The sequence below is a fragment of the Narcine bancroftii genome, chromosome 9 (genome assembly GCF_036971445.1).
Source record: "Narcine bancroftii isolate sNarBan1 chromosome 9, sNarBan1.hap1, whole genome shotgun sequence".
Lineage (NCBI taxonomy): Eukaryota > Metazoa > Chordata > Chondrichthyes > Torpediniformes > Narcinidae > Narcine > Narcine bancroftii.
In genome coordinates this window covers 58,152,340-58,178,555 of record NC_091477.1, presented here as the reverse complement: position 1 = coordinate 58,178,555, position 26,216 = coordinate 58,152,340, and the positions used below count along the sequence as shown (strand labels likewise).

The window sequence follows — 26,216 nt, the reverse complement described above, 5'->3', positions numbered from 1 at the left end:
AAGGATATCAGAAACAATTCAGAAATCCTCAGTTATCTGACATTTTTTGAGCCGAACTGATCTCACAGGTTAAAAAAAAATTACTTGACATGAAATTTGAACGACAATGGTCCTCATTTCAGGTAACTCCCTCCCCTCTCTCTTTCCATTTAATAGACAATAGGTGCTGGAGTCGGCTAATCAGCCTGTCGAGCCAGCCCCTCCATTTTTCAGATCATGGCTGATCATTCACTATTAGTACACATTCCCAGTCTTATCCCCATAACCCTTAACTCCCCTGCCCAAAAGAGCCTTAACTCCCTTTTGAACATATCCAGTGATTCTGCCCCCACTGTGGCAAAGCACAGATCTATACTTCTCTGGGTAAAAAAATTCTCCTCACCTCTGTCCTAAAGGGCCTTCCCTGTATTCTTAAACTATGCCCTCTAGTCCTAGTCTCTCCCATCATTGGAAACATGTAATCCAATTTCACCCTGACTAGCCCCTTGATAATCTTATATACCTCAATCATGTCTCCCCTCATCCTTCTAAACTCCATCGCATATAAGCCCAGTCTTTCCAACCTTTCAGTGTATGTCAAATACACTGAAAGGTTGGAACTAACCTTTTAAATCAGTGCTGCACCCCCTCTATAGCGAGTATGTCCTTCCTTAAATTTGGGGACCAGAAATGGACGCAATATTCCAGGTGAGATCTCACCAGGACCCTGTACAACTGCAGGAGGACATCTCTGTTCCTATACTCTAATCTCCTCTTTATGAAAGCCAATATGCCATTTGCCCTCTTCACAGCTGGCTGAATCTGCACGCTAGCTTTCAGTGACTGGTGAATGAGTCCACCCAGATCCTTTGTATTACCCCACTCCCTAGTTTGACTCCATTTAAATAATAATTTTCTCCCTTATTACTGCCTCCAAAATGGATAACTTCACTTTTGCTCACACTGAACTTCATCTTGCATTCCTCCGCCCACTCCCCCAACCTGTCCAAGTCCCTCTGCATTTCCCTGGCAACCTCCTCACACTTTACACTGCCACCCAGTTTAGTGTCATCTGCAAATTTGCTCATGTTGTTAATAATCCCTTCATCCAAATCATTTACATAAATGATAAACAACTGAGGACCCAACACCGATCCCTGTGGAACCCCACTTGTCACATGCTGCCATCCTGAAAATAACCCGTTTATCCCAATCATAATAGTGCTGGCCAGCACTATTATTTCTGCCTAAGTGCTCTATTTCTCCTTTTATGATAGATTCCAATATCTACCCCACCACTGACATCAGGCTGACCGGTCTATAATTTCCTGTTTTCTCTCTCCCCCTCCCTTCTTAAAAAGCGGCACGACATCTGCCACTCTCTAATCCACAGGCACCTCCCCCGAATCTATAGATCTTTGGAAAATGTCGACCAGTGCCTCCACAATTTCCAGAGCAACCTCTCTAAGCACCCTGGGATGCAGCCCATCAGGCCCTGGGGACTTACCAGCCCTCAGTCCTAACAATTTACCCATAACCACCTGCTTCTGGATCTGGATATCCATCAGATCCCCCATTTTCTTAGGAAATTCCATCAAGTCCCTAGATACTGCATGACCTCTACCACCTATCTGACCAGAACCTGGATCTTCCTTGGTGAAGGCAGATGCAAAGTATTTGGCAATTTCTTCAGCCTTATTTCCAGTAATAGTTTCACTCTTTTCCATTTTTAAGGGCCCAATTTTGGTCTGAACCAATTTCTTCTTCTTTACATAACTAAAGAAGCTTTTGCTATCCCCTTTTATATTATTTGCCAATTTACTCTCGTCCTTCATTTTCCCCTCCTGAATGACTTTCTTAGTTTTCCTCTGTTGTTTTTTGAAGGTTTCCCAATCCTCTAAACTCCCATTCTGCTTTGCTATCTTATACTTACTCCCTTTGGACTTGATACTACACTTGATTTAATTTGTCACCCAAGGCTGCCATTTGGTCCCCTTAGAGCCTTTCCTCCTCTTTGGAATGAATTTGTCCTGAATGCTGTGAAAAATGCCTAGAAATCCCTGCCATTTTTGCCTAGTTGTCCTCCCAGCGAGGGTATCCTTCCATTTTATTGTGGTGAGCTCCTCCTTCATAGCTGTATAATCCCCTTTATTCAACTGCAGGACTCATGTTTCCGATTTCCTTTCCTTCTCCCTTTCCATTTACAGATTAAAAGTAACCATACTATGGTCACTATTACCTAGTAGCTCCCCTACTTCAAGGTCCCTTATTAACTCCGCATCATTGCACAGTATCAAGTCCAGAATCGACTCCTCCCTGGTAGGTTCCATCAAAAGCTGCTCCAAGAATGTATCTCGGAGACATTCTATAAATTTACTCTCTTGCTTTCCCACATCTGCTTGATTTTCCCAATCCACTTGCATGTTGAAGTCCCCCATAACTACTCTGACATGCCGCTATCAATTCTTGATTTATACTGCTTCCTATATCTGAGCTACTGTTTGGAGGCCTTTATATGACCCCCCATTATGGTCCTCTTGCCTTTGCAATTTCTCAACTCTATCCAAACAGTCTCTATTTCACCTTCAATCTCTTTCCTTTCCAGCGCCTGAAGTTCATTCCTCACCAACAGAGCCACCCCACCTCCTCTTCTCAACTTTCATTCCTTTCAATAGGATGTGTACCCTGGAACATTAATTTCCCAATCCTGTCCATCCTGCAGCCATGTCTCCATTACTCCCATGTCCATTTGCGCCTTAAGCTCATCCATTTTATTCCGTATACTTCATGCATTCATATACAATACCTTGAAACTTACAGATTAAAAGTAACCATACTATGGTCACTATTACCTAGTGGCTCCCCTACTTCAAGGTCCCTTATTAACTCCGCATCATTGCACAGTATCAAGTCCAGAATCGACTCCTCCCTGGTAGGTTCCATCAAAAGCTGCTCCAAGAATCGACTGCTCCCTGCTCTCTTTACCTTGATACTGACGCACTTGCCCATACTCTTCTTTTTGTTCCCTCTGCCCTTATGATTTCACAGTCCATCGGAACCACCCCTATATTCTCCTTCCTATCTGAATCCTTATCCTTATCAATCTGGTTCCCTTCCCCCTGCCAGTTTAGTTTAAACCATACCCAACAGGCATTATTAAATCTTACTGCCAGTTTATTGGGCCCCTTTGGATTTAAATGTAACCCATCACTCCTGTAGAGGTCATGTCTGCCCCAGAAGAGATCCCAATGGTCTATGAACCTGAAACCTTGCACTCTGCACCATTCCTTCAACCACAAATTTAACCTCCTGATTTTTTCATTTTTTTCCCCCACCTGCACACAACACAGGTAGCAACTTCAAGCTTATGACCCTGGAGGTCCTGCTTCTTAACCTCCGTCCTAGCTCATGGCAGTCCCTCTTCAGATTCTCCTCCCTCATTTTATCTACGTCATTGGTACCCACATGTACCAAGATATCTAGCTGCACATCTACTCCTCCGAGAATACTTTGAAACCTATCCGAGATATCCCGCACCCGGGCTCCTGGGAGGTAACACTCCATGCGGGAATATCCGTCAGGTTTGCAGAACCTTCTGTCTGTTCCCCTGATGATGGAGTCTCCAATGACCACCTTGTCCCTCTTCATTCCTTTTCGCACCACCGGCTCACTTGGCCCAACCTCTGACTGGTCATCTTCCCTAACATCATCCAGTACAATATATTTGTTGTTACGAGGAGTAGGCACTGGGGTGCTCTCCAATGACCGAACAACTTTCCTCCCACCCCTGACAGTATCCACTTAACTGTCTCTCCCAATCTGGGGTTAACCACCTTCTTTATCTTCCCCTTTTGACTTTTCTTTCCAACTCTCCCTCTCAAACTGTGTGTCACTATCGCCCAGCTGAAAGCGGTCAGAAGAATCCCTTCTCCCAGTGTCACCAAGGAGAGTGGCCTCCTGGCAGCAGCAGGGCCTTGGTGGGGAGGTCCCAGTAATTAGAGGCCATGTTGGGTTCATCTAGGTAATTGGTGGTGGACAGCATTTTATTTTGGTGAGAATTAAACATTATTTTAATGTTTAAACAGCCTTCCTTTTTTGTTTGTTATTGTTTAAACACTGCTTAAACACTGTTGCTACAGGGCTGTTTTTAAAAAATGACCAGTTATTTGAAAGAACCTTTTTTCTGATATAGGCCAGGCCCTGACCATTTCAAATGATTGTTGTACTGTACATCCTTCTTTAAACAATGGCATGACTTTCATTATTTTCCAATCGCTTGGGCTCACACAGAAGTTAAAAAAATTGGCCCTATAATTCTGACAATATGGAAAGGAAGTGTATTGCAGTATTATGACAATGTAGAAGCACCTCACAATCACACTAAGCAAGTTGTAATGAGAGTGATCATGGTTGCAAAGCAACAAGAAATACCTTACTGTTTGATTAGACTTGGCTGCCACCAGGGGCTGACACAGAGCAGGAGACACAAAGTATGCTGGAGCTATACTGGAGACTTGCAGCCTCATGGCCTCATGGTGCTGTTCATATCAATTTTAAAGTAAAGAACCTTTTCCTTCATCTATGTGTTGTCTTAAGAACTCACACATACAAATACAAGATGAAACATGGTGTCAGAAGTGGGATGAAGGAAATTAGAAGGAAATACTTTAAAAGATAAAATCTAAAGTCATCAACTGATCAATGAAGAGAAGCTAACAAAGAGAAAAATGAAAGGATTACATCCACTAGCGAAACTTCAGCTGACAGGTAATGTGGCTGAAAATTGGACCAGATTTAAACAGAATTTTTGATTGTATTTAGTGGTAGTCAGAGCTGATGAGAAAAGTGATAAAGTGAAAGCATCAGTTTTCTTACACGTTGTGGGTGATGAAACCCTGAACTTGTATAATAACTTTACATTTGCTGCTGAAGGAGGCAAAATGAAACTGGAAAAAATGATTGAACAGATTGAGACATACTGCATACTTAAACATAATGTGACATTTGAGAGGAACAGATTTTCCACATGTGTACAGAAAATGGAAGAAAGTATTGATCAGTATGTGACCGAATTGGAAAACAGAAGCAAAGCGTGTGAATTGAGTGGACTGACCAACTCGCTGATAAAAGACAGACGTTTGTGGTATTTCTGATAATAGTCTAAGGGAAAGACTGCTAAGAGAGCAAAATCTAGACCTGGAAAAAGCCATAGCCAGGGCTGCAGAAACTGTAAAGTCACAGGCAAAAGAGCTGTTCAGTGAAACTGGCTGCAATGTGGATGAGGTGAGCAAGAACAGGCATAAAGCATTTAACAAAAAGCGCGCCAAAGTTGAAAGAGTTACATGTCATCGATGCAGTACACAACACCTACCAAAAAGTGCCCAGCATATGGTAAAACATGCTATATGTGCAACAAAAGTAATCATTATGCCTATTGCTGTAGGAACCAAGTGCAACAAAGCAAAGTTCATGCAATAGATGAAAGGGAGATAGAGGAATTTGATGTAGATGTTGTGACTGAAAACAAGAAAGAAAATAGAGACTGGATGTTGAGATTAAAAATAAATGACATGGAATTCTGTTTTATTACAGAGATATAATGTACCGATTTTGAAACATTTGTTAGAGATTTGGACTAAAATGAATTTATTAATATGTTCAAAAGGTAAAATATTGGTTCAAGCCCCAATATATCAAAATAAATTGATTCCTTTTTAATTGAATAATAGATTCTTAAGAAAATGGCAGATTAAAGGAATAAAGTTAATGCAGGATTTTTTGAAGAGGGTAAATTTTTATCACTTAATCAACTTAGAGAGAAATTTGGAGTTTCAGTGAATTCTTTGTTTATTATCAAATTAGAGCGTTAGTGAAAGATAATTTTGGAAGAGAGATAAAAATTCCTAAGTTAACAAAATTTGAGTGTATGATTTTTCATTTTTCAGATAAGGGTTTTATTTCAGAGATGTATGCGTTGTTACAAGACACTATGGATAAAATAAATTTAGATAAATCCAGGATTAAATGGGAAAATGATTTAATTTGTGATATTAATCAGGCCGACTGGGAGATGATGTGTTTTGATGGTGTGAATAAATTGTTTAATGTAAGATATAGTATGATTAATTATAATTTTTTGCATCAGTTATATTTAATCCATGAGAAATTGAGAAAATATGGATTTAGTAATTCAGAGTCGTGTTTTAGATGTGGATAATGTGTAGGAACATTTTTATATTCCGTCTGGCTTTGTGATAAAGTTCAATCATTTTTGTATAAAATTAGAGAATTTCTTCAAAATTTGTTTAAAATTCAATTCTTGCTAGATCCCAAAATCTTTTTGTTGAGTTATACTGCTCCATTTATGGATTTGAGCATTTTTATGTTTTATGTTTATGCTGGGATTCTTGGAAAGACGAAGTTGAGATAAAAGTAATTCGTTGGCCTAATGAGTTGAGGTCCTGTATTAATATGGAGAAAATTACATATCCATCTGCATGATAATTATGATTTTTTTTTGTTAAGATGTGGTCGCCTTATTTGAAATGTATGAATTTAGTAATATCTTAAACTGCTGTGTGTATTTTTTTTCAATGCTTCCCTTATAGGGTCTATTGAGGGTGGGGGTAAATGGGGTGTAGTAGTAGTTTTCATTTTTATATTGTGGCTTTTGTAAAAGTTTTTGTTTTGAAAATATTAAATAAAGTTTTTAAAAAGATAAATGACATAAACATTTCAGTTAAATTGGTTAGTGGAGCACAAATTAATGTAATATCAGAGACTGATTTTAAGATTTGACCTGGACCAAAAATGTATGGAACAAAAGTGAAGGTGACAGGATATTCAGGTATTGATATTCCAGTGCAAGGAGAATACATGGTCAAAGTAAAACAAGGACAAAGAACACATGCTAGCATTCATCGTGGTACCACATTAGGTTTAACAGCCTGTGACAAACTGAACCTGGTAAGAAGAGTGATCATGGTGGAAAGAGACAGTCTATGATGAACTCGTGAAAGAGAACAATGACCTATTTCAGGGTCTAGGCTGCTTTCCAGGAGAACACATGATCAAAGTGGATAAACTTTTGCCACTGATAATACATCCATGCACAAAAGTTCCATTTGCGCTTCAAAAGCAACTAAAAGCAGAGTTGCACAGGATGGAAAACCTGAACATGATTCAAAGGATAGATGGGTCAATGGTGATGACTTGTTGTTGTGTACAAAAAGAATGGAAAGCTTACAATTTGCCTGGATCCAAGAGATCTAAACAGAGGAATAAAGAGAGAACATTTTAAGCTTCCGACATGTGAAGAAATCATGTCACAGTTTGCAAATGCAAAGTTTTTCAGCAAATTAGATGCATCATCAGGATTTTGGCAGTTAAAATTGGATGAAGCAAGTTCAAAACTGTGCACGTTCAATAGTCCATTTGGCAGATACAGATTTTTAAGGTGACCATTCGGAATTGCCTCAGCCCCTGAAGTGCATCACAAAACTATCCATATGGTCTATGAGCACCTGGATGGAGTTGATACCTCAATGGATGGCATCATAATATGGGGAACCATGAGAATGGAGCATGATGAGAGACTAAGGAAAGTGTTGGAAGCAACAAGGAAAACAAACCTGAAGCTGAATAGAGAGAAGCGCCAGCTCTGGGTGACAGAACTAACATTTGTAGGAGATATTATTGGTAGTGAGGGCATCAGACCAAATCCCAGAAAGGTGTCTGCCATTGAGAATGCCCATGCCACAATGAAAAAAGGACGTACAGAGGTTTAATGGAATGGTCAACTATATGGGTAAATTCATATCCAACGTCTCAGAAAAGATGGCTCCATTGAGAATACTAACAGAAAAGAACATTGAATGGGAGTGGAATCATGAGCATGAAAAGTCATGGAGGGAACTAAAGAAACTGGTCACAGAGGAACCAGTTCTGAGGTTTTACGACCCCGCAAAACTCATCAAGATTTCATCAGACACATCACATAGTGGGCTCGGTGCAGTTCTTCTGCAAAAATATGCTGACTGGGAGCCCATTGTGTATGCATCACATTCAATGACAGACGTGGAGGCACGGTACGCTCAAATTGAAAAAGAGCTGCTCAGCATCACATACGCCTGTGAAAGATTTCATCAGTTTGTGTCAGGACAAGCAATCAGTGACCATAAGCCCTTGATTGCATTGTTCCAAAAGCCATTAAATAAATGTCCACTTAGAATACAATGAATGATGATTAGGCTCCAATGCTATACACTAAATGTGGCGTACACTCCGGGTAATCTAATCTACACAGCAGACACATTGTCTAGAGCCCGCAAACACCAAAATGGATGAAGATGTGAATGCCTTCATGGACATGATCACAAGTACACTGCCCATATCAGATGCAAAAATGTAGCTAATAAAGTCTGAGACAAACAAAGATGAAACACTGAGACAACTGAGAAAAAACATCTTGTATGGATGGCCCAACATGAAGCAGGACTACTCACCTGACGTTTCAGAGTACTGCAACTGAAGGGCGGAACTATCAGTGGTTGAAGACATCATCTACAAAGGAAGCAAAATCCTTAACCCAAAGAGTCTGAGAAAAGAGATGCTAAAAAGGATCCATGGAGGACATCTCAGAATCAAAAAATGTAAGAAAAGAGCACAAGAGGTGATGTACTGGCCAAGAATCAACAATGAAATAACAAATGAAGTGTCAAACTGTACAATATGCTGGAAATATCAAGCAAGCAATCCTGCAGAACCACTAAAGCCGCACCCAGCACCATACAGACCTTATCAGAAGGTAGATGCTGACCTATCGAATGTCAAGGGAAGGACTATCTGGTAGTCACAAACTATTACTCCCTGTATCCAGAGGTGTGTAAACTGAACACCACCACTGCAGATGCTGTAATAACAGGCATGAAAGCCATATTCTCCAGACATGGTGTGGCAAGTTAGGTCTTCATAGATAATGGACCCCAGTTTTGCAATTTAAAGCTCCGACAGTTTGCCAAAGAGTGAGACTTTGTACACATAACGTCAAGTCCTCATTTTCCACAGTCCAATGGTTTAGTGGAAAAATCAGTACAGACAGTGAAAAGACCGATGAACAAGGCAAAAGACAGTGAAACAGACTTGTACCAGAGCATGCTAGTATACCGCACAAGGCCACTCAAGTGTGGTATGTCACCAGCAAGTCACCTCCATGGATCATGTCCCATATGGGACATAAGCTTAGATCAAACCTACCCATTCAGGAGAACCTTCTAAAAACAAAAGAGATGGAGAAAGTGAGGAAGTTCAAAGAATAACAGAAAGAAAAGCAAAAGTATTACTTTCACAGAGGAACAAAAAACTGACCAAACTCTTCACCAAGTAAGGCTAAAAGACAAAATTAACTTATGGACTCAGAAGGGAATTGTTCTTAGTGAAGTCCAACCAGGATCATAGACCATTCAGACAGATGAAGGTGCTGTTCTGCGAAGAAATCATTGAGACCTTCAAATGGGACCAGCCACAGTAGATGGAAAGATGGATAGTGTTGAACAACCTGAATGCACATCTGAGAAGACATCGTCTAAGGCAACAACTCAAATTCAAGGACAATCAATCAGGAGATCGTCAAAACATGTTAATCCCCATTGTGCAAATGTAAAGACTCCTGTTATAGAATGAATCTTATTTGCTATTCAAGTTTTAGTGTATGTAAATGTGAACACACAAAACAAGTTTAACAAATGTTAACAATGTTGATAATAATCAAAATGTAAGTTCCTGGTGTTAAAGTTAAAAATGCAGTTATTCAAAGAAAACATGTTAGTTAAAACTTAGCTACTTTTGTTTCAAGAAAGGGAAATGTAATGATAGTGTTCATATTTGCATGGCCACTAACAATGCCTTACTGCTTGATTAAACTTGGCTGCCACCAGGGGCTGACGCAGAGCAGGAGACACACAGTATGCTGGATCTGTAATGGAGACTTGCTGTCTTGTGGCCTCATGGTGCTGTTCATATCAACTTTAAAATAAAGAACCTTTTCCTTCATCATTTGTTGTGTGAAGAACTCACACATACGAATATGAAACACAAGTGACTGTACTTACTTTAAGTTGTGGTGAGTACAGTTACAGTCATAAAAAGATACACCATGGAAACAGGCCCTTCACTCCCATGAGTCTGCGTTGACCATCAACTATATTTACACATCCTTCACTCATTCCATTTTTTCTGCAGAATCTACAGCCCTTTTTACATTGGCTAACCAGTAGATTGGCCATTCAGTGAACAGGTTATATAAACTATTTTTGCCTTTCACACTGGACCACTGTTAACCAGTTCACTATGTCCTTTCACAAGGCACATCCCCGGGGATAAGCGATTCTATCCTCTACCTGTGACATCTGAGTGATGCATCAAGCAATGGTGGACCTGCCCTAAATCCTGATCAATTATTATGATCTTGTCTTTAAACAAAATTAATCATGCCTAATGATAGCATAATTAAGCTTTATGTACAGGACAGTATGAGCCCTTCAGCCCCTGTTGTTGTGCCAACAGTCTGTTTACACAAAGATCCTCACTGCAACTCATCTTGCATTATCAATCCAACATTCTTGAAGTAAAAAGTAATTTAAATGCTCTGCTCAGTTCCAGGCTTATTCTTATCCAATGGTAACACTCACTCCAATGATTCTAAATGACAGCTCATTGAGAGGAATTTGACATGCACTTAGAGAGATGCAAAACACTTTGGCCACAGGCTACAGAGAGTCCTGGCATAGTTTGAATAGTTTCTCTGCAGGTATGGGCATGTCCACACTCAACACCTTGGATGTATAATGGCACAGTTCAGGGTTAATGGAATCCAATCAGTTGGTTCCTGTTTGGCCTTCAGTTATCAAGTATTTTAAGGATAACATTAACAGTCTTCAATTACGCAACTATTGATAGCTTTTACATTCAGTCAAAAACATGTGAATATGCATTTTATCTGCTTATCGATTGGTGCACTGTAAAATTCATAATAGGGCCAAGGTTACGAAACACTGCACTGATAATGAAGGGTTCTCAGAAGCAACAGCTCTCATTTCTTATGCATCTTTTAGTTTAAAACAATTTAATTTAGGTTACCTTTTCAAAATATTTTTATTAATTTTATTAATTTGATAGCAAGAAATATATATATATATTTTTTTGTTGCGATATTAATTAATTATGTAGCTTTTACATAATGCAATTCAGAATAAAGTCACTTATAAATTCTACATTGTCTAAGAATTCTCAGAAAAGTGAAAAGTTCTTCTGAGAATTTCACCCCCTATTCTAATACTGAGAAAATTCTAATACATTGTGATTATCTCAATACATCGATCTCTTCTTGTTGCAAAAGAAACAAAAATAAAAACAAAATTCAAAAGAAAACAAGAACCCCCACCCACTAATCTAACCCCTCCCACTAAACAAGGTCACCAGCAAAAAAATTATAAAGAATCGAGTCTCAGCTCTCGGACATTGGATAGAAAACCCCCAGAGCCTCCCTGCCTAAGTCATCAAATTATGATCATAGTCCATGAATGGGCCCCATATCTTGTCAAATTCAACCTTGATTAGAGCCAGGGATTATTTTGGCAGAGACTGCCTCATTTGGGAAACTGGCAAACATATAGCAGGAATAGCTCACCAAAAATGGATGAAATCTAATCTCAAGCCAGGTGCCATTCACCCAGCAGACTCCACTAAAGGATCAATGATTCTATGTGGCAACACTGGCATCTGAACAACAAAGTGGATCCAACGAGTGGCTGGAGGAAGTCAGCAGATCAGACAGAATCCATGTCTAGAAATGGTCAGTCAATGTCTTGGGTATGAACCCTTTTTTTGAGATGAAAATATAATAGAAAAAATTGCGTATTAAAAACATATGGTGAAAGAAGCTAGGAAAGGAGCCAAGTGGTGACAAGAGTATTGTAAAGAAGGTGTGAAAGGTGGAGAGACACGTAGAGGGAGAAATCATGAGGAAGAGAAGTGGGGAAGAAAATTTAGAGAGAAAGAAAAGAGATCGAAAGAAAAAAGTACAGGAGTAGGTAAAGAAGAGACGGAAACAGTGGAATCAAATGGGGATACGGGTTTACCTAAAATTGGAAAAATTAGTGCTCGTGCCATTAGGTTGAAGGCTGTCCAGGAGGAATGTTATTCCTCAAGTTTACGTTCAGTGCACCCTGACTACAGATGAAGCCAAGGACAGACATGTCACTGCAGGAATGGCTGGGGAAGTTAAAATGCTGTTCCTTTGTCAGTACTGTAGCGAGTTGTGCGTGAGCGCTGTGTAAAGACTGAGACAGCAGGTTGTGAGCTTGTTTACCATAATTGATTTACTTTGAAGCTCGCGCTGCAGCCTTTAAAGCCATTCTCAATTCTCCCCTCATGCTCCAGAACATACGTCACGCTGCACCAGAAGAGAAGGGCCCACGACGCCATCTTTGGTGCAGCTACACCACTGACTGCATGTGACAAGCGGGGCCAGTTTTCCGTTAAAATCATGTGAGTTGCCACAAAACCCCCCCCCCCCAACCCAGATCCGGCACCGGTGGTCTCACAATGCTGGCAGGAGGATCTTTACCAATTCTGACAAGACCAGGTAGGCTGGTTTGAGGCGGTCCAGTGTGAAAATTTCCTCCTTGCCCCCCAATGTCGAGAGTGAAAGTGGACACATTTCTTTGAAACACCCTTTAGGGTTCCTCAAAGGGAAACTGGGGGGTGAGGGGGTGGGATGGCCTGTGTCCGCCCCTTCGAATGAATACATAGTCACAGGAGTTTAAGTCTACAGGATAATTGAAAGGTGGTTGATAATGTCGCGACAGTGGCACGAGTGAGCCCAATTTGTCTTTCAGTCTTTCCAGTATGATGGCGGTGTGGGGGCTTGGCCTGGCACTGAAGGGAGGAACTGGCCTGGGACTGCAAGGGTCTAGCCGTAGACTAACTCTGCTGAGGAAGCTTTGTGGTCATTCTTAGGTATTATCTGTATATCGAGGAGAACTCATGGTAGTTCATCCACCCAGTTCGGCCTCTCGAGCCGTGCTATCAGTGCTGACTTAATGTGGCAATGGAAACGCTCGACTAGTCTATTGGACTGAGGGTGGTAGGCCGTGGCGTGGTGTAGCTGGGTGCTGAGGAGTTTGGACAGCTCGTTCCACAGGGCAGAGGTGAATTGGACTCCCTGGTAGGTGGTTATGTGTGCTGTGCTGGGGCACCAAAATGGGAGACCCAGATGGAGAGGAAAACTCTGGTACTCTTGTCGGTGATGGTGTCTGGGATGGGAATGGCCTCTGGCCATCGAGTGAACCTCTCCACCATTGTGAGCAGGTAGCGCGACACTTGGGAGGCTGGCAAGGGCCCAACTACATCGAGGTGGTCGTGCTGGATTCTGCAAGTTGGTGTGTCAAACGTCTTGATGTGTCGCTGGAACTTTGCAGTCTGGCGGTCCATGCAGGTTCTTGTGCAGCCCGTGCCATATGAACCGGGAGAATGTCATCCGCACCATCATTCAGATGGGGGGATGGGAAAGGCCATGTAGTGTGTTGAAAACTGTTCTTTGCCATTAGGTGGGGACTAGCGGAGATGTTGCAGAGGATAGTTGGGCCATTGGTGTCCAGTGGGAGGTTCTGGAGCTGCAGACCCATGATTGCCGTCCTGAAACTGTGGGTCTCGGGATCGTCCTGTTGGGCTTGAACCAGGTCGTGGTAGTTTGTGTGCCAGGGCATGAACCGTTGGCCTGGAGCGTGCGTCAGTGACATTATTTTTTCCCGAGAGGTGGTGGATGGAGGTCGTGAATTTAGAAACCCATGGACCATGGGTTGGAAGCTTTGGAGAATGTGAACATCAACTGGCTTGTGGTCCGTATAGACTGTGAAAGGGCGCCCCTCCAAAAAGTAGCAAAAATGGCAGATGGTGAGGTAGAGGGCTAGCAGCTCTCTATTGAATGTGCTGGACTTCAGTTTAGGCAGTCGCAGGTGGCGGCTAAAGAAAGTGAGGGGCCTCCACGAACTGTTCCAGCCTATCGCTGTATTGGATGAGTGGACTGTGAGGGCTGTGGGTATGTCCATGCATGGGTGGTCCAGCATCATTATATTAGCCAGGGCCTCCTTGGTCTTTTCAAAATTGCCCTGCGCTTTGTCTGTAACTGTGAGTTCCTTCAGGGAGCCCGACATTAAAGCGAAGAGTAGGTGGATGATGTTGGCAGCTGCGGAGATGAACCTGTTGTAAAAGTTCATCATGCCTATGAATTTTTGCAGTCCCTTCAGAATCATCGGCCTAGCGAACTGCCATATAGCCTCCACATGTAAAGGAGTGGCACCATCTTTGATAATTCTGTGGCTCAAAAAATGGATCTCCTCGAGGCCAAACTGACACTTCACTGGGTCAATAGTGAGGCCAAACTCAGCAAGTTGGTTAAAAATCTGGCGAAGATGTGAAATGTGTTCCTCGGGAGTTTTGCTTGCTACCAGGATATCGTCCAGGTAGATGAAAAGGAAAGGCAAGTCTCTATCCACTGCGTCATGAGGCGCTGGAATGTATGGGTGGCATTGTTCAAGCCAAATGGCATGCAAAGAAACTAAAAAAGACCGAAAGGGGGCATGATAATTGTCTTCTGGATGTTGTCTGGGTGATCCCTGGATCAGGTGGACTTTTGAGAAAAGGTGTGCACCATAAAAGTTTGCTGAGAAATCCTGGATGGGGGGGATTTTGGCAGTGGTCTGGCATCATTGCATTGTTGAGGTGACTGCAGTCTCCACAGGGACTCCAGTTGCCATTGTGCTTTGGCACCAAATGGATAGGTGAGTTCCATGGGCTGTCGGAATGCTGGATGATACCAAGTTCTTCCATGCGCTTAAATCTGGCGAGGTTGAGTTTGTCAGGGCCAGACGACAGGCTCGAGAATGCACTGGTGGGCCTGTTGCTATGGTGTGGTGCTCGACTCTGTGTTTCGGCATGGAAGCAGTGAACTGTGGGCACAGGATGGAAGGATAACTGGCGAGGAGGAAGCTCTATTGGCCATGTGGAGTCTCCATGGAGGCGAGCTAGGTGGCCGGATCATTAGATGTGCTAAGGGGTACCGTATGGAAAGTCTCTGCATGGACCAGTCATCTGCCCTGGAGTCTACCAGTAGAGAGTGTGGTGATGCTGATGTTGTTGGCTGCGTGTAGGGTGGGCTGTGAGATCTCATGCGTGCCTCGAGCAATGTAGGAGGAGTGAGGCGTATCTCTGCACCCGTGTCCATGAGGAGCCTGCGGCCCGAGATCCTGTCCCAGACATGGAGTAGGCTGTTCAGTCAGCCAGCTGCCGTGGCCATTAATGGTTGTTGGCCATGTTGTTTCCCAAAACGAGCATGGCTGGCAGCACCTGTGTGCTTCTGTGCCCCACCATTAATGGTAGAAGCACCATTTTGGCTCAGACCTTTCTGTTCTTGGGCGGGGGAGGAGGGTTGTTGCCAACATGTCAGACTGCCCTTGGGCATTGCCTTGGGTGGAGACCTTGTAATGTGGTTGTCACTGTCTATAGGCTCGCGCTTGGGGTGGTAGAGAATGTCTGCTCATGTCGTGACCCTATGTGGGTCGCTAAAATCTGTGTCAGCCAATAGGAGCCTAATATCTTTGGGCATTTGCTCGAGGAATGCCTGCTCGAACATGAGGCAGGCCTTGTGTCCTTCTGCCTGGGTGAGCATCTCATCCATGTCCTGTCCACTAGGCCATCTAAGTAAAGGTGCTTGGTGGCCCTCTCGTGCCATGAAAGGCCATAAATGCTAATAAGGAGGTTTTTAAGAGCCATGTATTTACCTCCCTCTGGCGGCACCTGGATGATATCATCCAGTGGCTTCCTGGTCAAGCAAGCTGACGACGTAGAAGTATTTCTTTGAATTAGAGGTTATCTGTTTGATCTAGAACTGGGCCTCAACTTGGGCCAAACCAAGTGCGGGGCCTGATGGTCCAGAAAGTCAGCAACTTTAACACAATGGTGCCATAAGGTAGACAAAGATTCACCATAAGCATTAGCATTGCCTGGCACCCCTTACAGTCAGAGAAAGAGAAGCAAAGGAGAGTCCCCACCAGGTGTCCATTGATTCAACTCCAGCCCTCCTGTGGCCTCTACAGCTGCACAAGATTCCAGTTCAGTTCAAACCTGAGCCAGATTCAAACCTCCAACATGATGAGGAAGCCTTCGGCACCCAAGGCCTTTGAGAACTCTCCTTGCCCTCAGCACCCTCACGAATTCCAGTTCTGGATAAGTGCGGTTCTCAAGAACCTTAACCCATTCAGGACAAATCATCCTAGCAGCCACCCTTCAGACTCGTACTTTAACCACACAGATTCAGTATGTAGCATAAACAACTACACCACACTTATTAGCCCAGGAGCACTCCAAAAGACCCATGAGCTCTTCCAGCAAGGAGGACAAGGGCAGAGTCTTTCAGTGTTCTTCTCTCTTCATTCATCTCCTTTTATTTAAATTGCCTCCAGACAGATCACGAGGAAGGTTAATGTCCATTATCCTTTCTCACTTACCCCCTTTTCTGCATTTTAAAGCATGTTTGGCATGCTTTCTCTATTCTGATAGAGGCTCATTGGTTTGAAACATTCACCATATCTCTCCACAGTTGATGCAGGCTATTTTAATTTATATTCCAAATCTTTAGCTTATATTTCCAAAAACAGCAGACTTAAGAATCCATTCTGCTCTCTTTCATGGACTGTGGACATACACTGACAATTAGACCAAGCATTATAATGATACCATTATGGCTACTAGTTTTAGACCAGTGAAAGCATTATTAATAGTATGTAATAAATTGTAAGTTTAAATATTTCAATAAGATTGTGCACCTTCTTTGAGGACACTATTTATCAGTGGACAGGATATTTGTAAAGTGGTTAGTGCAATGCCTTAACAGCACCAGCGATCAGGACTAAACATGGGTTCAAATCCCGTGCTGCCTGTAAGGAGCTTGTACGTTTTCCTCGGGTCTGTGTGGATTTTCTTCGGAGGCGCCGGTTTCCTGCTACCCTTCCAAAACGTACCAGGATGTAGGCTAATGGGGTGTTCATTGGGCGGCACAGGATCGTAGGGCCGAATTGGCCTGTAACAGTGCTGGAAAAATAGCAATTTCTGGACCAGTGGGATGACCAGTAAGATATGTTATCTTAAGTTTTAATTGATTTGAGGTGCACTATCTTTGCCAAAACAGCATAGCTTGCCCAACCATGTCAGATTTTCATAAATCTGCAATTCAAACTAGCAGAAAAGGTATAATGTCAAAGAACAATGTAGATAACTGGTTAACAAGATGAATATTGCCAATGACTGGAAATCAACCTCTCAGAACCTGAACCATCATATTGTCCTTATTCCTTTATATTCCAATCTATGAGAATGAAATTTAAACGTTTCACTTTTAATATTTCAGTGTCACTTTCATGATACATTGAATCTAATGCATCTGTCTATTGGTTGATTTCACTTTCTGTACTTAATTTCATGTTGAATTCACCTACCCTAATTCACTTTTGTCCTCAGTTCTTCATGTTTGATAAGTTAGTTTATAATTTATTAATTAATAAAACAAATAGTTTGCACCATATTTATTGAGGTCTCAGGTGCATGGTTATCTTCACTGCCCATTATCAGTTTGCACGTCAACTAAGGGGTGGCTCTGTTGCTGTAGCGCTGTCAGTAAGGAGTTTGCACGTTCTCCCCGTGTCTGTGTGGGCTTTCCCCTGGGGCTTGTTCCCACCCTTCAAAAATGTACTGGGGAGAAATTGGGTGGCAGTAACTTGTGGGCTGAAATGGCCTTTTACCGAGCTGTATGTCTAATATTTTTTTTTAATTAAATTTAAATGTGTCTGTAAAATATGTAAAAAAAAATTAAAGAGGGAGAAACAAGTCCAACCAATAAGGAATGATGTTAAATACTGTGTTCTGCTTCAAAATAAAGCCTAGTGTTCTGGTTAGAAATTCTTGCTGGTAAAAGAACCTGGGACATACGTACATGATTAACTGCAGTGACTACAGTTTAAAGAGGAATTCATTAATCGCATGGGATTTCAGAATTTCTTGGAGGTGAGAAAAGTGGAATATTAATTGGTTTCCTCCTTTATTGCTGGTCATACCTTAAGTTTATATGCCAATGTATGCAAACAATTTACAATACTTTCTTGGTGCTAAGACATTTGAAGGTAGCAGGTTTATTTACTCTAAGGACTATGGTGTATTTCAATTTCTGCACCAATGTGCAGGCTTGGAAAAAGGGAGCTTCTGAATTGAATGCCAAGTGGTGCACTGGTGAGCCATTCACACATTATATTTGCCCTTCTAATTGTATTCAGTGTACTGGAAGCTGAAAAATCAAAACACATCCAATGACTTTAAAGAAATCCTGCACGCTGTTTACACTTACCACTTACTTAGTCTGGAGAATTTCCTGTCTGCCTTTTTAAATTGGTATCTTTAGGGCACTAAACAGTTACTTGTCAAGCTGAAAAATGTCAGTGGGAGCTTTGCAATGAATTTAATGTAGAAACTATTTGAAATGAACAGCGATGGTCTGAACCTATGAATCAGCATTAATATATTCTTTTTTTCAATGTTTTTATTGTTTTATGTAAATTGTACATAGGTAATAAGAATAAGTATCCAACAAGTAGATCTACTATTACATATGGCTACAAATAACCAATGATACATTGAAAAAGACTAAAAAAGACACAACATGAAATTTAAAAATTAATAATCTAACCCCTCCCTTGTGAAGATTTGTGCAATAGATTATTTTGATCCTGTTTTGTGGTTTGGTTGTTTTCCCTTTTCATTTCAGTAGTGGAACATCTAATTTTTTTTCCAAAGTCGCGCACATCATCACATCTGACAGCCATTGACTGTGAGTCAGAGGGACAGCATCTTTCCATCTCACTAATACAGCCCTTGTTGCCATAAGGAGAGCAAAGCATCGATATGGGATTGGAGCCCAAACTAATTCAACTCAGTTGGCTTATTCATTCCAAACAGAGCAGGAAAAGGATTAGGATTCAAATTAAAATTAAGAACCAAAGACAAGGTATACTTTGCCAATAAATGGAAAGAGAAGGGCATGATCAAAACATATGAAACAATGTTCCTTCTTCAATCTTACATCTGAAGAAATATTAGAATAGAATTAAGTCCATTGAATTTTGGAGAAGTAAGCTCGATGACCATTAATATATTTTAAAGTGATGGTTCGTGATGATGGGGCTATTAGGATTTCTCCAAGTTAAATCCATTCCTTTTTGGATCTCCGACTTTGTCAGTTGGATGAAGGAGCCAGATCTATGTGCCAGGTACTGTTCCATTGAGAATGTTATCTGAGGAATGTAAATGTGGGTGCGGATCAGAGAACAAAGTAAGTTGGGGACTAAAATTGGAGACTTGGATTGGGCTCAATGGAACTTACCATCATATTCAGAAGAAAGAAAAACAGAACTTGCTATAATAAGGCAGGTTTCATTGTCTGCTTATAAACACCAAGATACATTTAAACCATCTCCTCAAACATGGCCTGTCACAACACCATCATTGTTCATTTCCTTATGCCACTCACTACACTCATTAGCCCCCCCCCCCCCCCACCCCACTCCAGTCTACATCCTTCTGTGGCTGCACCCTCAACTATCAAAAATCTCTTTCAAAGTCACATCTGAATTACTGCCTGACGTAAAAGGCCTTGCTGGGGAATCCCAACCTCTACTCACTTGTTGCAAGCACAGCTTTATGGGGCAGGACCATTTAATTAAATCATCAAAATTCCTCAACCTAAAACATTAATTCTCTCTCTACAGTGTTTCCAGCACTTTTTTCTTCCCAGATTTCCAGTATCAACAGTTTTATTTGATTGTTATAAAGTAAATGAAATCTAGTTCTGATTTTGTTCATTGAGGATTAAGTATTAATCTAGAGAAAAATGTCAATACAATACTGTATTTTCCCATTTTTTGGGGAGAGCAGGCTGAATCTTGAATTCTCTTTTTAAGAACATGACTGAAAAGCAAATCTAAATAGAATATCTAGATGAGCCTTCTGAATTAGACAAGGCAAGGAGAAATTTCTTCACCCATAGGATCCTGAATCTTGGCAATTTTCTACAACACGGCACATTTGGCATAGAGGTTAGCACAAAGCCTTGACAGCGCCAGTGATCAGGACTAGGGATCGAATCCCACGTTGGCTGTAAAAGTTTGTACATTCTTCCTGTGTCTACGTAGATTTTCCCTAGGGACTCTGGATTCCTCCCACCATTCGAAACATACCGGGGGGGGGTTTAGGTTAATTGGGTGTAAATTGGGTGGCACGGATTTGTGAGCCAAAATGGCCTGTTACCGTGCTGTATGTCTAAATGTTTTAAAAATGAAGCTGTGGATTATTAGTCACTGATTATATTTTAAAAAAGATCAACAGAGTGGAGGACAAGATCTCCAAGAGAGGGACTAGACCTACAGCTCACCTGCTCCAGTTTATTACAATCCAGAAGTGTTCTCAATTGAGCCACAGCTGACATCCTAATGCTGACAGATTTGAAAATGCAATGTTTGAAAAATACAGGAGCCTTGGGTGTCCATGTTGTACAGTATTCCTGTAATTTATCAGGTCTGTAAGGTCATTGTTCATCTGACATGAACACAATATGTACATCCGTATCCATAGGCAAAGAGTTTACTAAGATTTTAAAATACAAAGACATAAAATTACCATTTTCACCTTTACATGTTACATTTTTTGAATTTTAATGTCATTACTGTTCTATTGTTAGGCTCATTAGGGGATATGTTACTGGTTGGGCAGATTAAAATACTTTCATGGGCAATAATTTAAAATTTCCTCTGGCCAGAGGAACACAGTTCGTCTATTAACCAGATGGAACCTGTGCACTTCAAAAGAATGCCTTTCTTGCTTTCTTTACAAAATGGACAAAGCCAACCATATTAATTTCATTTCAATTTAATTGAGAGTTGCAGCACGGTTACAGGCCCCTCTGGGCCATGAGCCTGTCCCACCCAATATACAAGATATGCCCTGGCTGATGTTGGCTGTATGTAAAGAAACAAGTTTCTGTGGCCAAGCAGAATGAAAAAAAGCATAACCCAAAGAACTGGATAAATGCTATATCGTCACACAAAAACTTGTCACACTCTCACTCTCTGCTTTCTGGACAATACCTAGCTCTCAGCATCTATTTTTATTTAATTGGAGCTGAAGTGCAGATACGAGTTGTCCTATGGTTTCTGACTTCTAAATCAGAGCCTCTGTAAAGGTTGCAAGGGACACCATTCTAGCAAATCAACAAAATGGTTATTGGTGCATGGTATTGTGCCCATCTAGAACACCTCCTGAAGAGATATGAGAATATTTAGATGATGTTTCCAAAACATTTTATATTTCTCTTGATCTGGTCCACTATAATACAACAGTACAGAGAGGCCCCTTCATACAATGTCCCAACATATGATATTTCAAAGTTACGATGCTTCTATTCTTGCGTTTTTTTTCAGTGAAATCTCGTAGTTTTTTTGGGCAAAATCACACATTTTATTTCCAGTAAATCTTGCATTTTTTCACCTGATTTCAATTTAAAATAATTTCGACTTCTGATGTGAGCCCTATAACCAAGCCTTCATTGTAAGTTGGGTCTACCCGTATCTCTGAAACTCCCAATTCTTTGTTCACCTTTTCCATTTCTAACCTCTCAAACAATAGTAGCTAATAAATACTTCGCATGAATGAAAGGTAAAAAATGTATTAGCAATCTGACAATCCATGAAAAGAAACAAAGTTGAAATCTTGTTTATCAGAATGGGTAAGAGAAAAACTGTTTTATTTAAATTTGGAGATGCAGCATGGTAACAGGCCTTTCAGGCCCACAAGCCTGCCCATCCAATTACACCATGTGATCGATTTACCCTCTCACCCTGAATGTCTTTGAAACATAGGAGGAAACAGTTGCATTCATTCATAGGGGAGAATGTACCATCTCCTCACAGACTGCAGCGGATTCAAAGCTGGGTCACGGGTGCAGTAATAGCATTGTGCAAACCACTGCAGCAACTGTCACCCATACTCCCTCCAACTGTGGAGTTAGTTTCAAATGGGAGCAAAGAGGACGAATAGGGAAATACGAATATTCTCACCATAGAAAGTATCCTGTCTGGGTGTGTAACGGCTCAGTATGGAAACTACTCTGCCCAAGGCCACATGAAACTGTAAAGTTGTGAATGCAGCTTAGGCTATCGCCCAAGACTCAGTGAACATCGACAATTCTTTCTCTTCCACGGATGCTGCTCAACCTGCTGAGTCCCATCAGCAGGGGCAGCATGGTTGGCGTATAGTGGTCAGCACAACTCCTTTACAGCACCAGTGATTGGGAATTGGGTTTGAATCCCGCGCTGTTTGTAAGGAGGGTTTGTACATTCTCCCCATGTACATTCCCCAGGAGCTCCGATTTCCTTCCTCCCTTCTAAATGTACCAGAGGTGTAGGTTAATTGGGTGGCATGGACTTGTGGGCCAAAATGGTCTGTTACCATTTGTATGTTTAAATTTTTTTTTAAATTATGTTTAGCTTTAGATTGTAGCATCTGCATTTTCCTGTCTCCACATCCTTGCACTGTTTTAATTGTATTTTTTTTCTATAGCCTGTACTTTGTCTTTACACTATATACCCTGCTCTCTTTGACTTACTGTAACACTATACCATGAACTTCTGTTTTATTACTGCACCACCTACTGTGTGGGTTGACAATAAACAATTCAATTCACTCTTTGATGTGGTAAGGCCAGGGTTGCTGCTATGATAAGCCGTTGGAAACTGACAGATTGATAGGTTAATGAGGAAGTTTAGGGAGATAAAAGTGGAAAAAATGTGACAAAAAATGTGAAATGCAGAACTGTGGGAAATATCCTGCTGGTCGCACTAAGCTAGTGGAGAGAGAAAACAGGGCCATTAATGCAGGTGAATGACTTTCAGTTGAATTGGCCAGTGTGGATATAGACAGAGAAAGGTAAGTATCAAAACCAGGATTTGAGAGGGTGCTGAGGGCAAGACGGGCCCTTGGGTGCTGAAGGCTTCCTGATCGTGTTGGAGGTTTGGGTTGCTGATGGTTTGAACTGAGGTCAGTCTGGCTGCAGAGGCTGTGGGAGCACTGGAGGTGAATCCAAGGATACTCAGTGACTCTGAAGGGATTCTCTTTCACTTCTCTTTTGCTTATTGATAGGACACCGGGCAATGCTCATGGTGGCTCCTTGTTTGCCTTATGGCAGTCAAGAGTTGATGTACATCATTTTGAACATATTATTACATAATAATAAAAGGAAACTTTAAACCTCTGAACTTGAAATTGTTGACTTTGATATCGAACTGGAGGCTGCAGTTTACAATAGGCCTCATTATTTCAGTAGGGAGCTGTGAAATGGAGAATTAAAAAGACAGGCAATTGAATGAAGATATTCTGCAAGGAATTGTGTGTTTGGTTTCTCCATGGAAGAGAAAACCACACAATAAACACCAAATGGAGTATACAAGAATGCAAGAAGAGCAAGTTAATTGCTGATCATCTGGGAAAACTGGATCACTGGATGGTTGGAAGGGAAGACATGAAAGGACAGACTTTGATGTTACCTGGAAACCTGCCTTGAGAGGGGGAGTAGTTGGTGATGATGGAAGAGCTGATAAGGAATTGTGAAGATGGCTGTCCTTTCAGAATGCTAAAAGGGGACAGGAAGGTGTGACAAGTGGTGGAATCTCATTGACCAGCAATTATGAGTGCAGAGGCTGATAGGCGTGGAGGGACAAGATCATGGGAATTTCATGCTTTACATTGCACCACAGGAGCGGAGGTGAGAACAAAAATGCAGGAAATCAATGAGATGTTGTCAAGAACTTGGTCAACCATGGTAGACGGAAAGCCACAGTTCAAGAAGAATTTCAGAGATGGAGGAACTTTAAGAATGGAATAAGAGAAACAGAAGAAGAGTGGGAGGGTATACTGAAGAAAGCTGGTGGAATCCTGTGGGCAGTACTAGCTGTAAGTTGCTAATCCATCCCTCAAGATGGAGATAGAGATCCATAAAAGATTATTTGAAATTGAGAGCAGGGAGGAAATCGGAGTGTGCATTGATGACGAAGGATAACTTCTCCAAGTTAGCAATGACAGAAATAGTCTTTTTGAAACCAATTTTTTAAACTTTCATTAGGAATTATTTTGTTTTCAAGGGAGGAAATTACCTGATGAAACCTCCGGAAATACATCCAAATTGAGCTGAATGAGAGTGTGTCACTATTAGAGAGAGAGAGAGAGAGAGAGAGAGAGAGAGAGAGAGAGAGAGAGAGAGAGAGAGAGAGAGAGAGAGAGAGAGAGAGAGAATATGTATAAATGTTTGTCATTACTGTATACACACGTCCTCTTCATGGTCTGTAACATATCATTAGCTGACATCGTGAGGTGAAGAGAACCTCCATTTACCATTCACTCCAATGAAGGCAAGTCGGAGTTGGCTGTTGGATATTTCATAATCCTGAACTCACCCTATGATTTCCTTCATCCACACCCACCTTCTGATGCACGCTATTACCCCCAAAAATATATACTATATTCACAATAAATTATTTACAGAACAAGAAAACCATTCAAGACTTTTTACGTTCAATGTGTCAATCATATCGATACATTCTCATCAATGTACATTTTACATACAATGCTACCATCATTGTGGCATCTTGTCATTTCTACACATTGTCATTAGACATACCTTGCCTAGAAAAAGAAAATTTATAAACAAGAAAAGTTCAAATCTTTTTATACTCATAATGTCAGTCTTATCTATATATTCTTGTCAATGCACATAGTTACGTTTGATCTCTCAGTACCCTGTTACCACCACTGTGACACCTTGTTGCTACTCCCCCTCTCTGTGGGTTGAGAAACCTCCCCTCAGACTCAGCCCCTCAGTCCCTGGTAATGGGAGGACTCTAGAATGTGGTCCTTTTCCATGACACCCTCGTGTTGGCTGCACTAACCCTCACTGCATCCTTTAGCATGTACTCCTGCAGCCTGGAATGAGCCAGTTGGCAGCATCCCCTCACTGACATCTCTATGTCCTGATAGCCCAATGGATTTTGGGCAGACCAAAGGGCGTCTTTCAAGGTCTTTCATGGTCTTCCAGCAGTTCTGGATGTCGCATTCCAAGTGTGCCTCCAGGAATAGCCCATAGTTCTGTCATGCTGCCACTGGGGATGAACTGTGACAAAGCCCCCTGCATCCTTATCCACACATTAATTGCGAATCTGCATTCAGCAAAGAGGTAGGCGACTGCCTCCTCTCCACCGCACCCATCCCGAGGACAATGTGCATGGAGGGTGATGAAACGATTATGCAGGAAGGATCTGACTGGGAAGACTCCTCTTACCGCCAGCCAGGCCAAGTCCTGGTGCTTGTTTGTGAGCCCTGTCGAGACTGTAAGGTGGCATTTTGCCAGATGATTTGGAAAGTCTACTCAGGGAACCATCTCACTGGATCCATCGAGTCATCCTCTCTCAGTTTCTGCAGGACATTCTATGATGACCACTGCCTGATAGCCTTGTGGTCAAAGATGTTGTTCTGGAAAAATCTTTCCATGAAGGATAGGTAGTGTGGGACATTAACTGGGACATTGCATGGCACTGGGCCAGGCCAACCCTTCACAACACCTGGGACAGGTAGAACCTCAGCACATGGTGGTACTTAGTGTCCTTGTACTTTGGATCCAAACACAGCCTGATACAGCCAAGGTGGTTATCAGGATGAGGGCCACATAGGGTATGCCCTCGCCCTCATTGTCTGGCAACTTGTATGTGGGGTTCCTTCGGACCCTGTCCATTTTGTACCCCATACGAATCTGATAACTGCTCTGGTAACAGCCAGGCCAGAGCTGCGGGGGAAGGGCCACACCTGCATCATGTGATGCATGTTATAACTCGTCCATTGAGCTGTTCCTACTTGTTTTAGCATCCTATGCCTGCTTGAATGGGGCATTATAATGTATACAAGAATACAGAAAAAGAGCTTTACAAACAATATCTGTCACCACAGCAAGCATTCAAATAAACAATGTTACCCGGAAGAGAGCTATAACACATTGATCAAAGACCTTTACACCATTAAAGATGATCATATCGCAC

At 41.7% G+C, this 26,216-nt stretch overlaps 1 long non-coding RNA gene across 1 annotated transcript in view; it reads left to right on the top strand.

The window, feature by feature from the left end:
- Positions 1–11,522: 11,522 nt before the first annotated feature.
- LOC138742952 (uncharacterized) overlaps positions 11,523–26,216 on the top strand; it is a 60,146-nt gene continuing 45,452 nt past the window's right edge. The window contains exon 1 of the long non-coding RNA XR_011344539.1: positions 11,523–11,830. This is a non-coding gene — a long non-coding RNA (uncharacterized lncRNA). The remainder of the gene's footprint in view (positions 11,831–26,216) is intronic.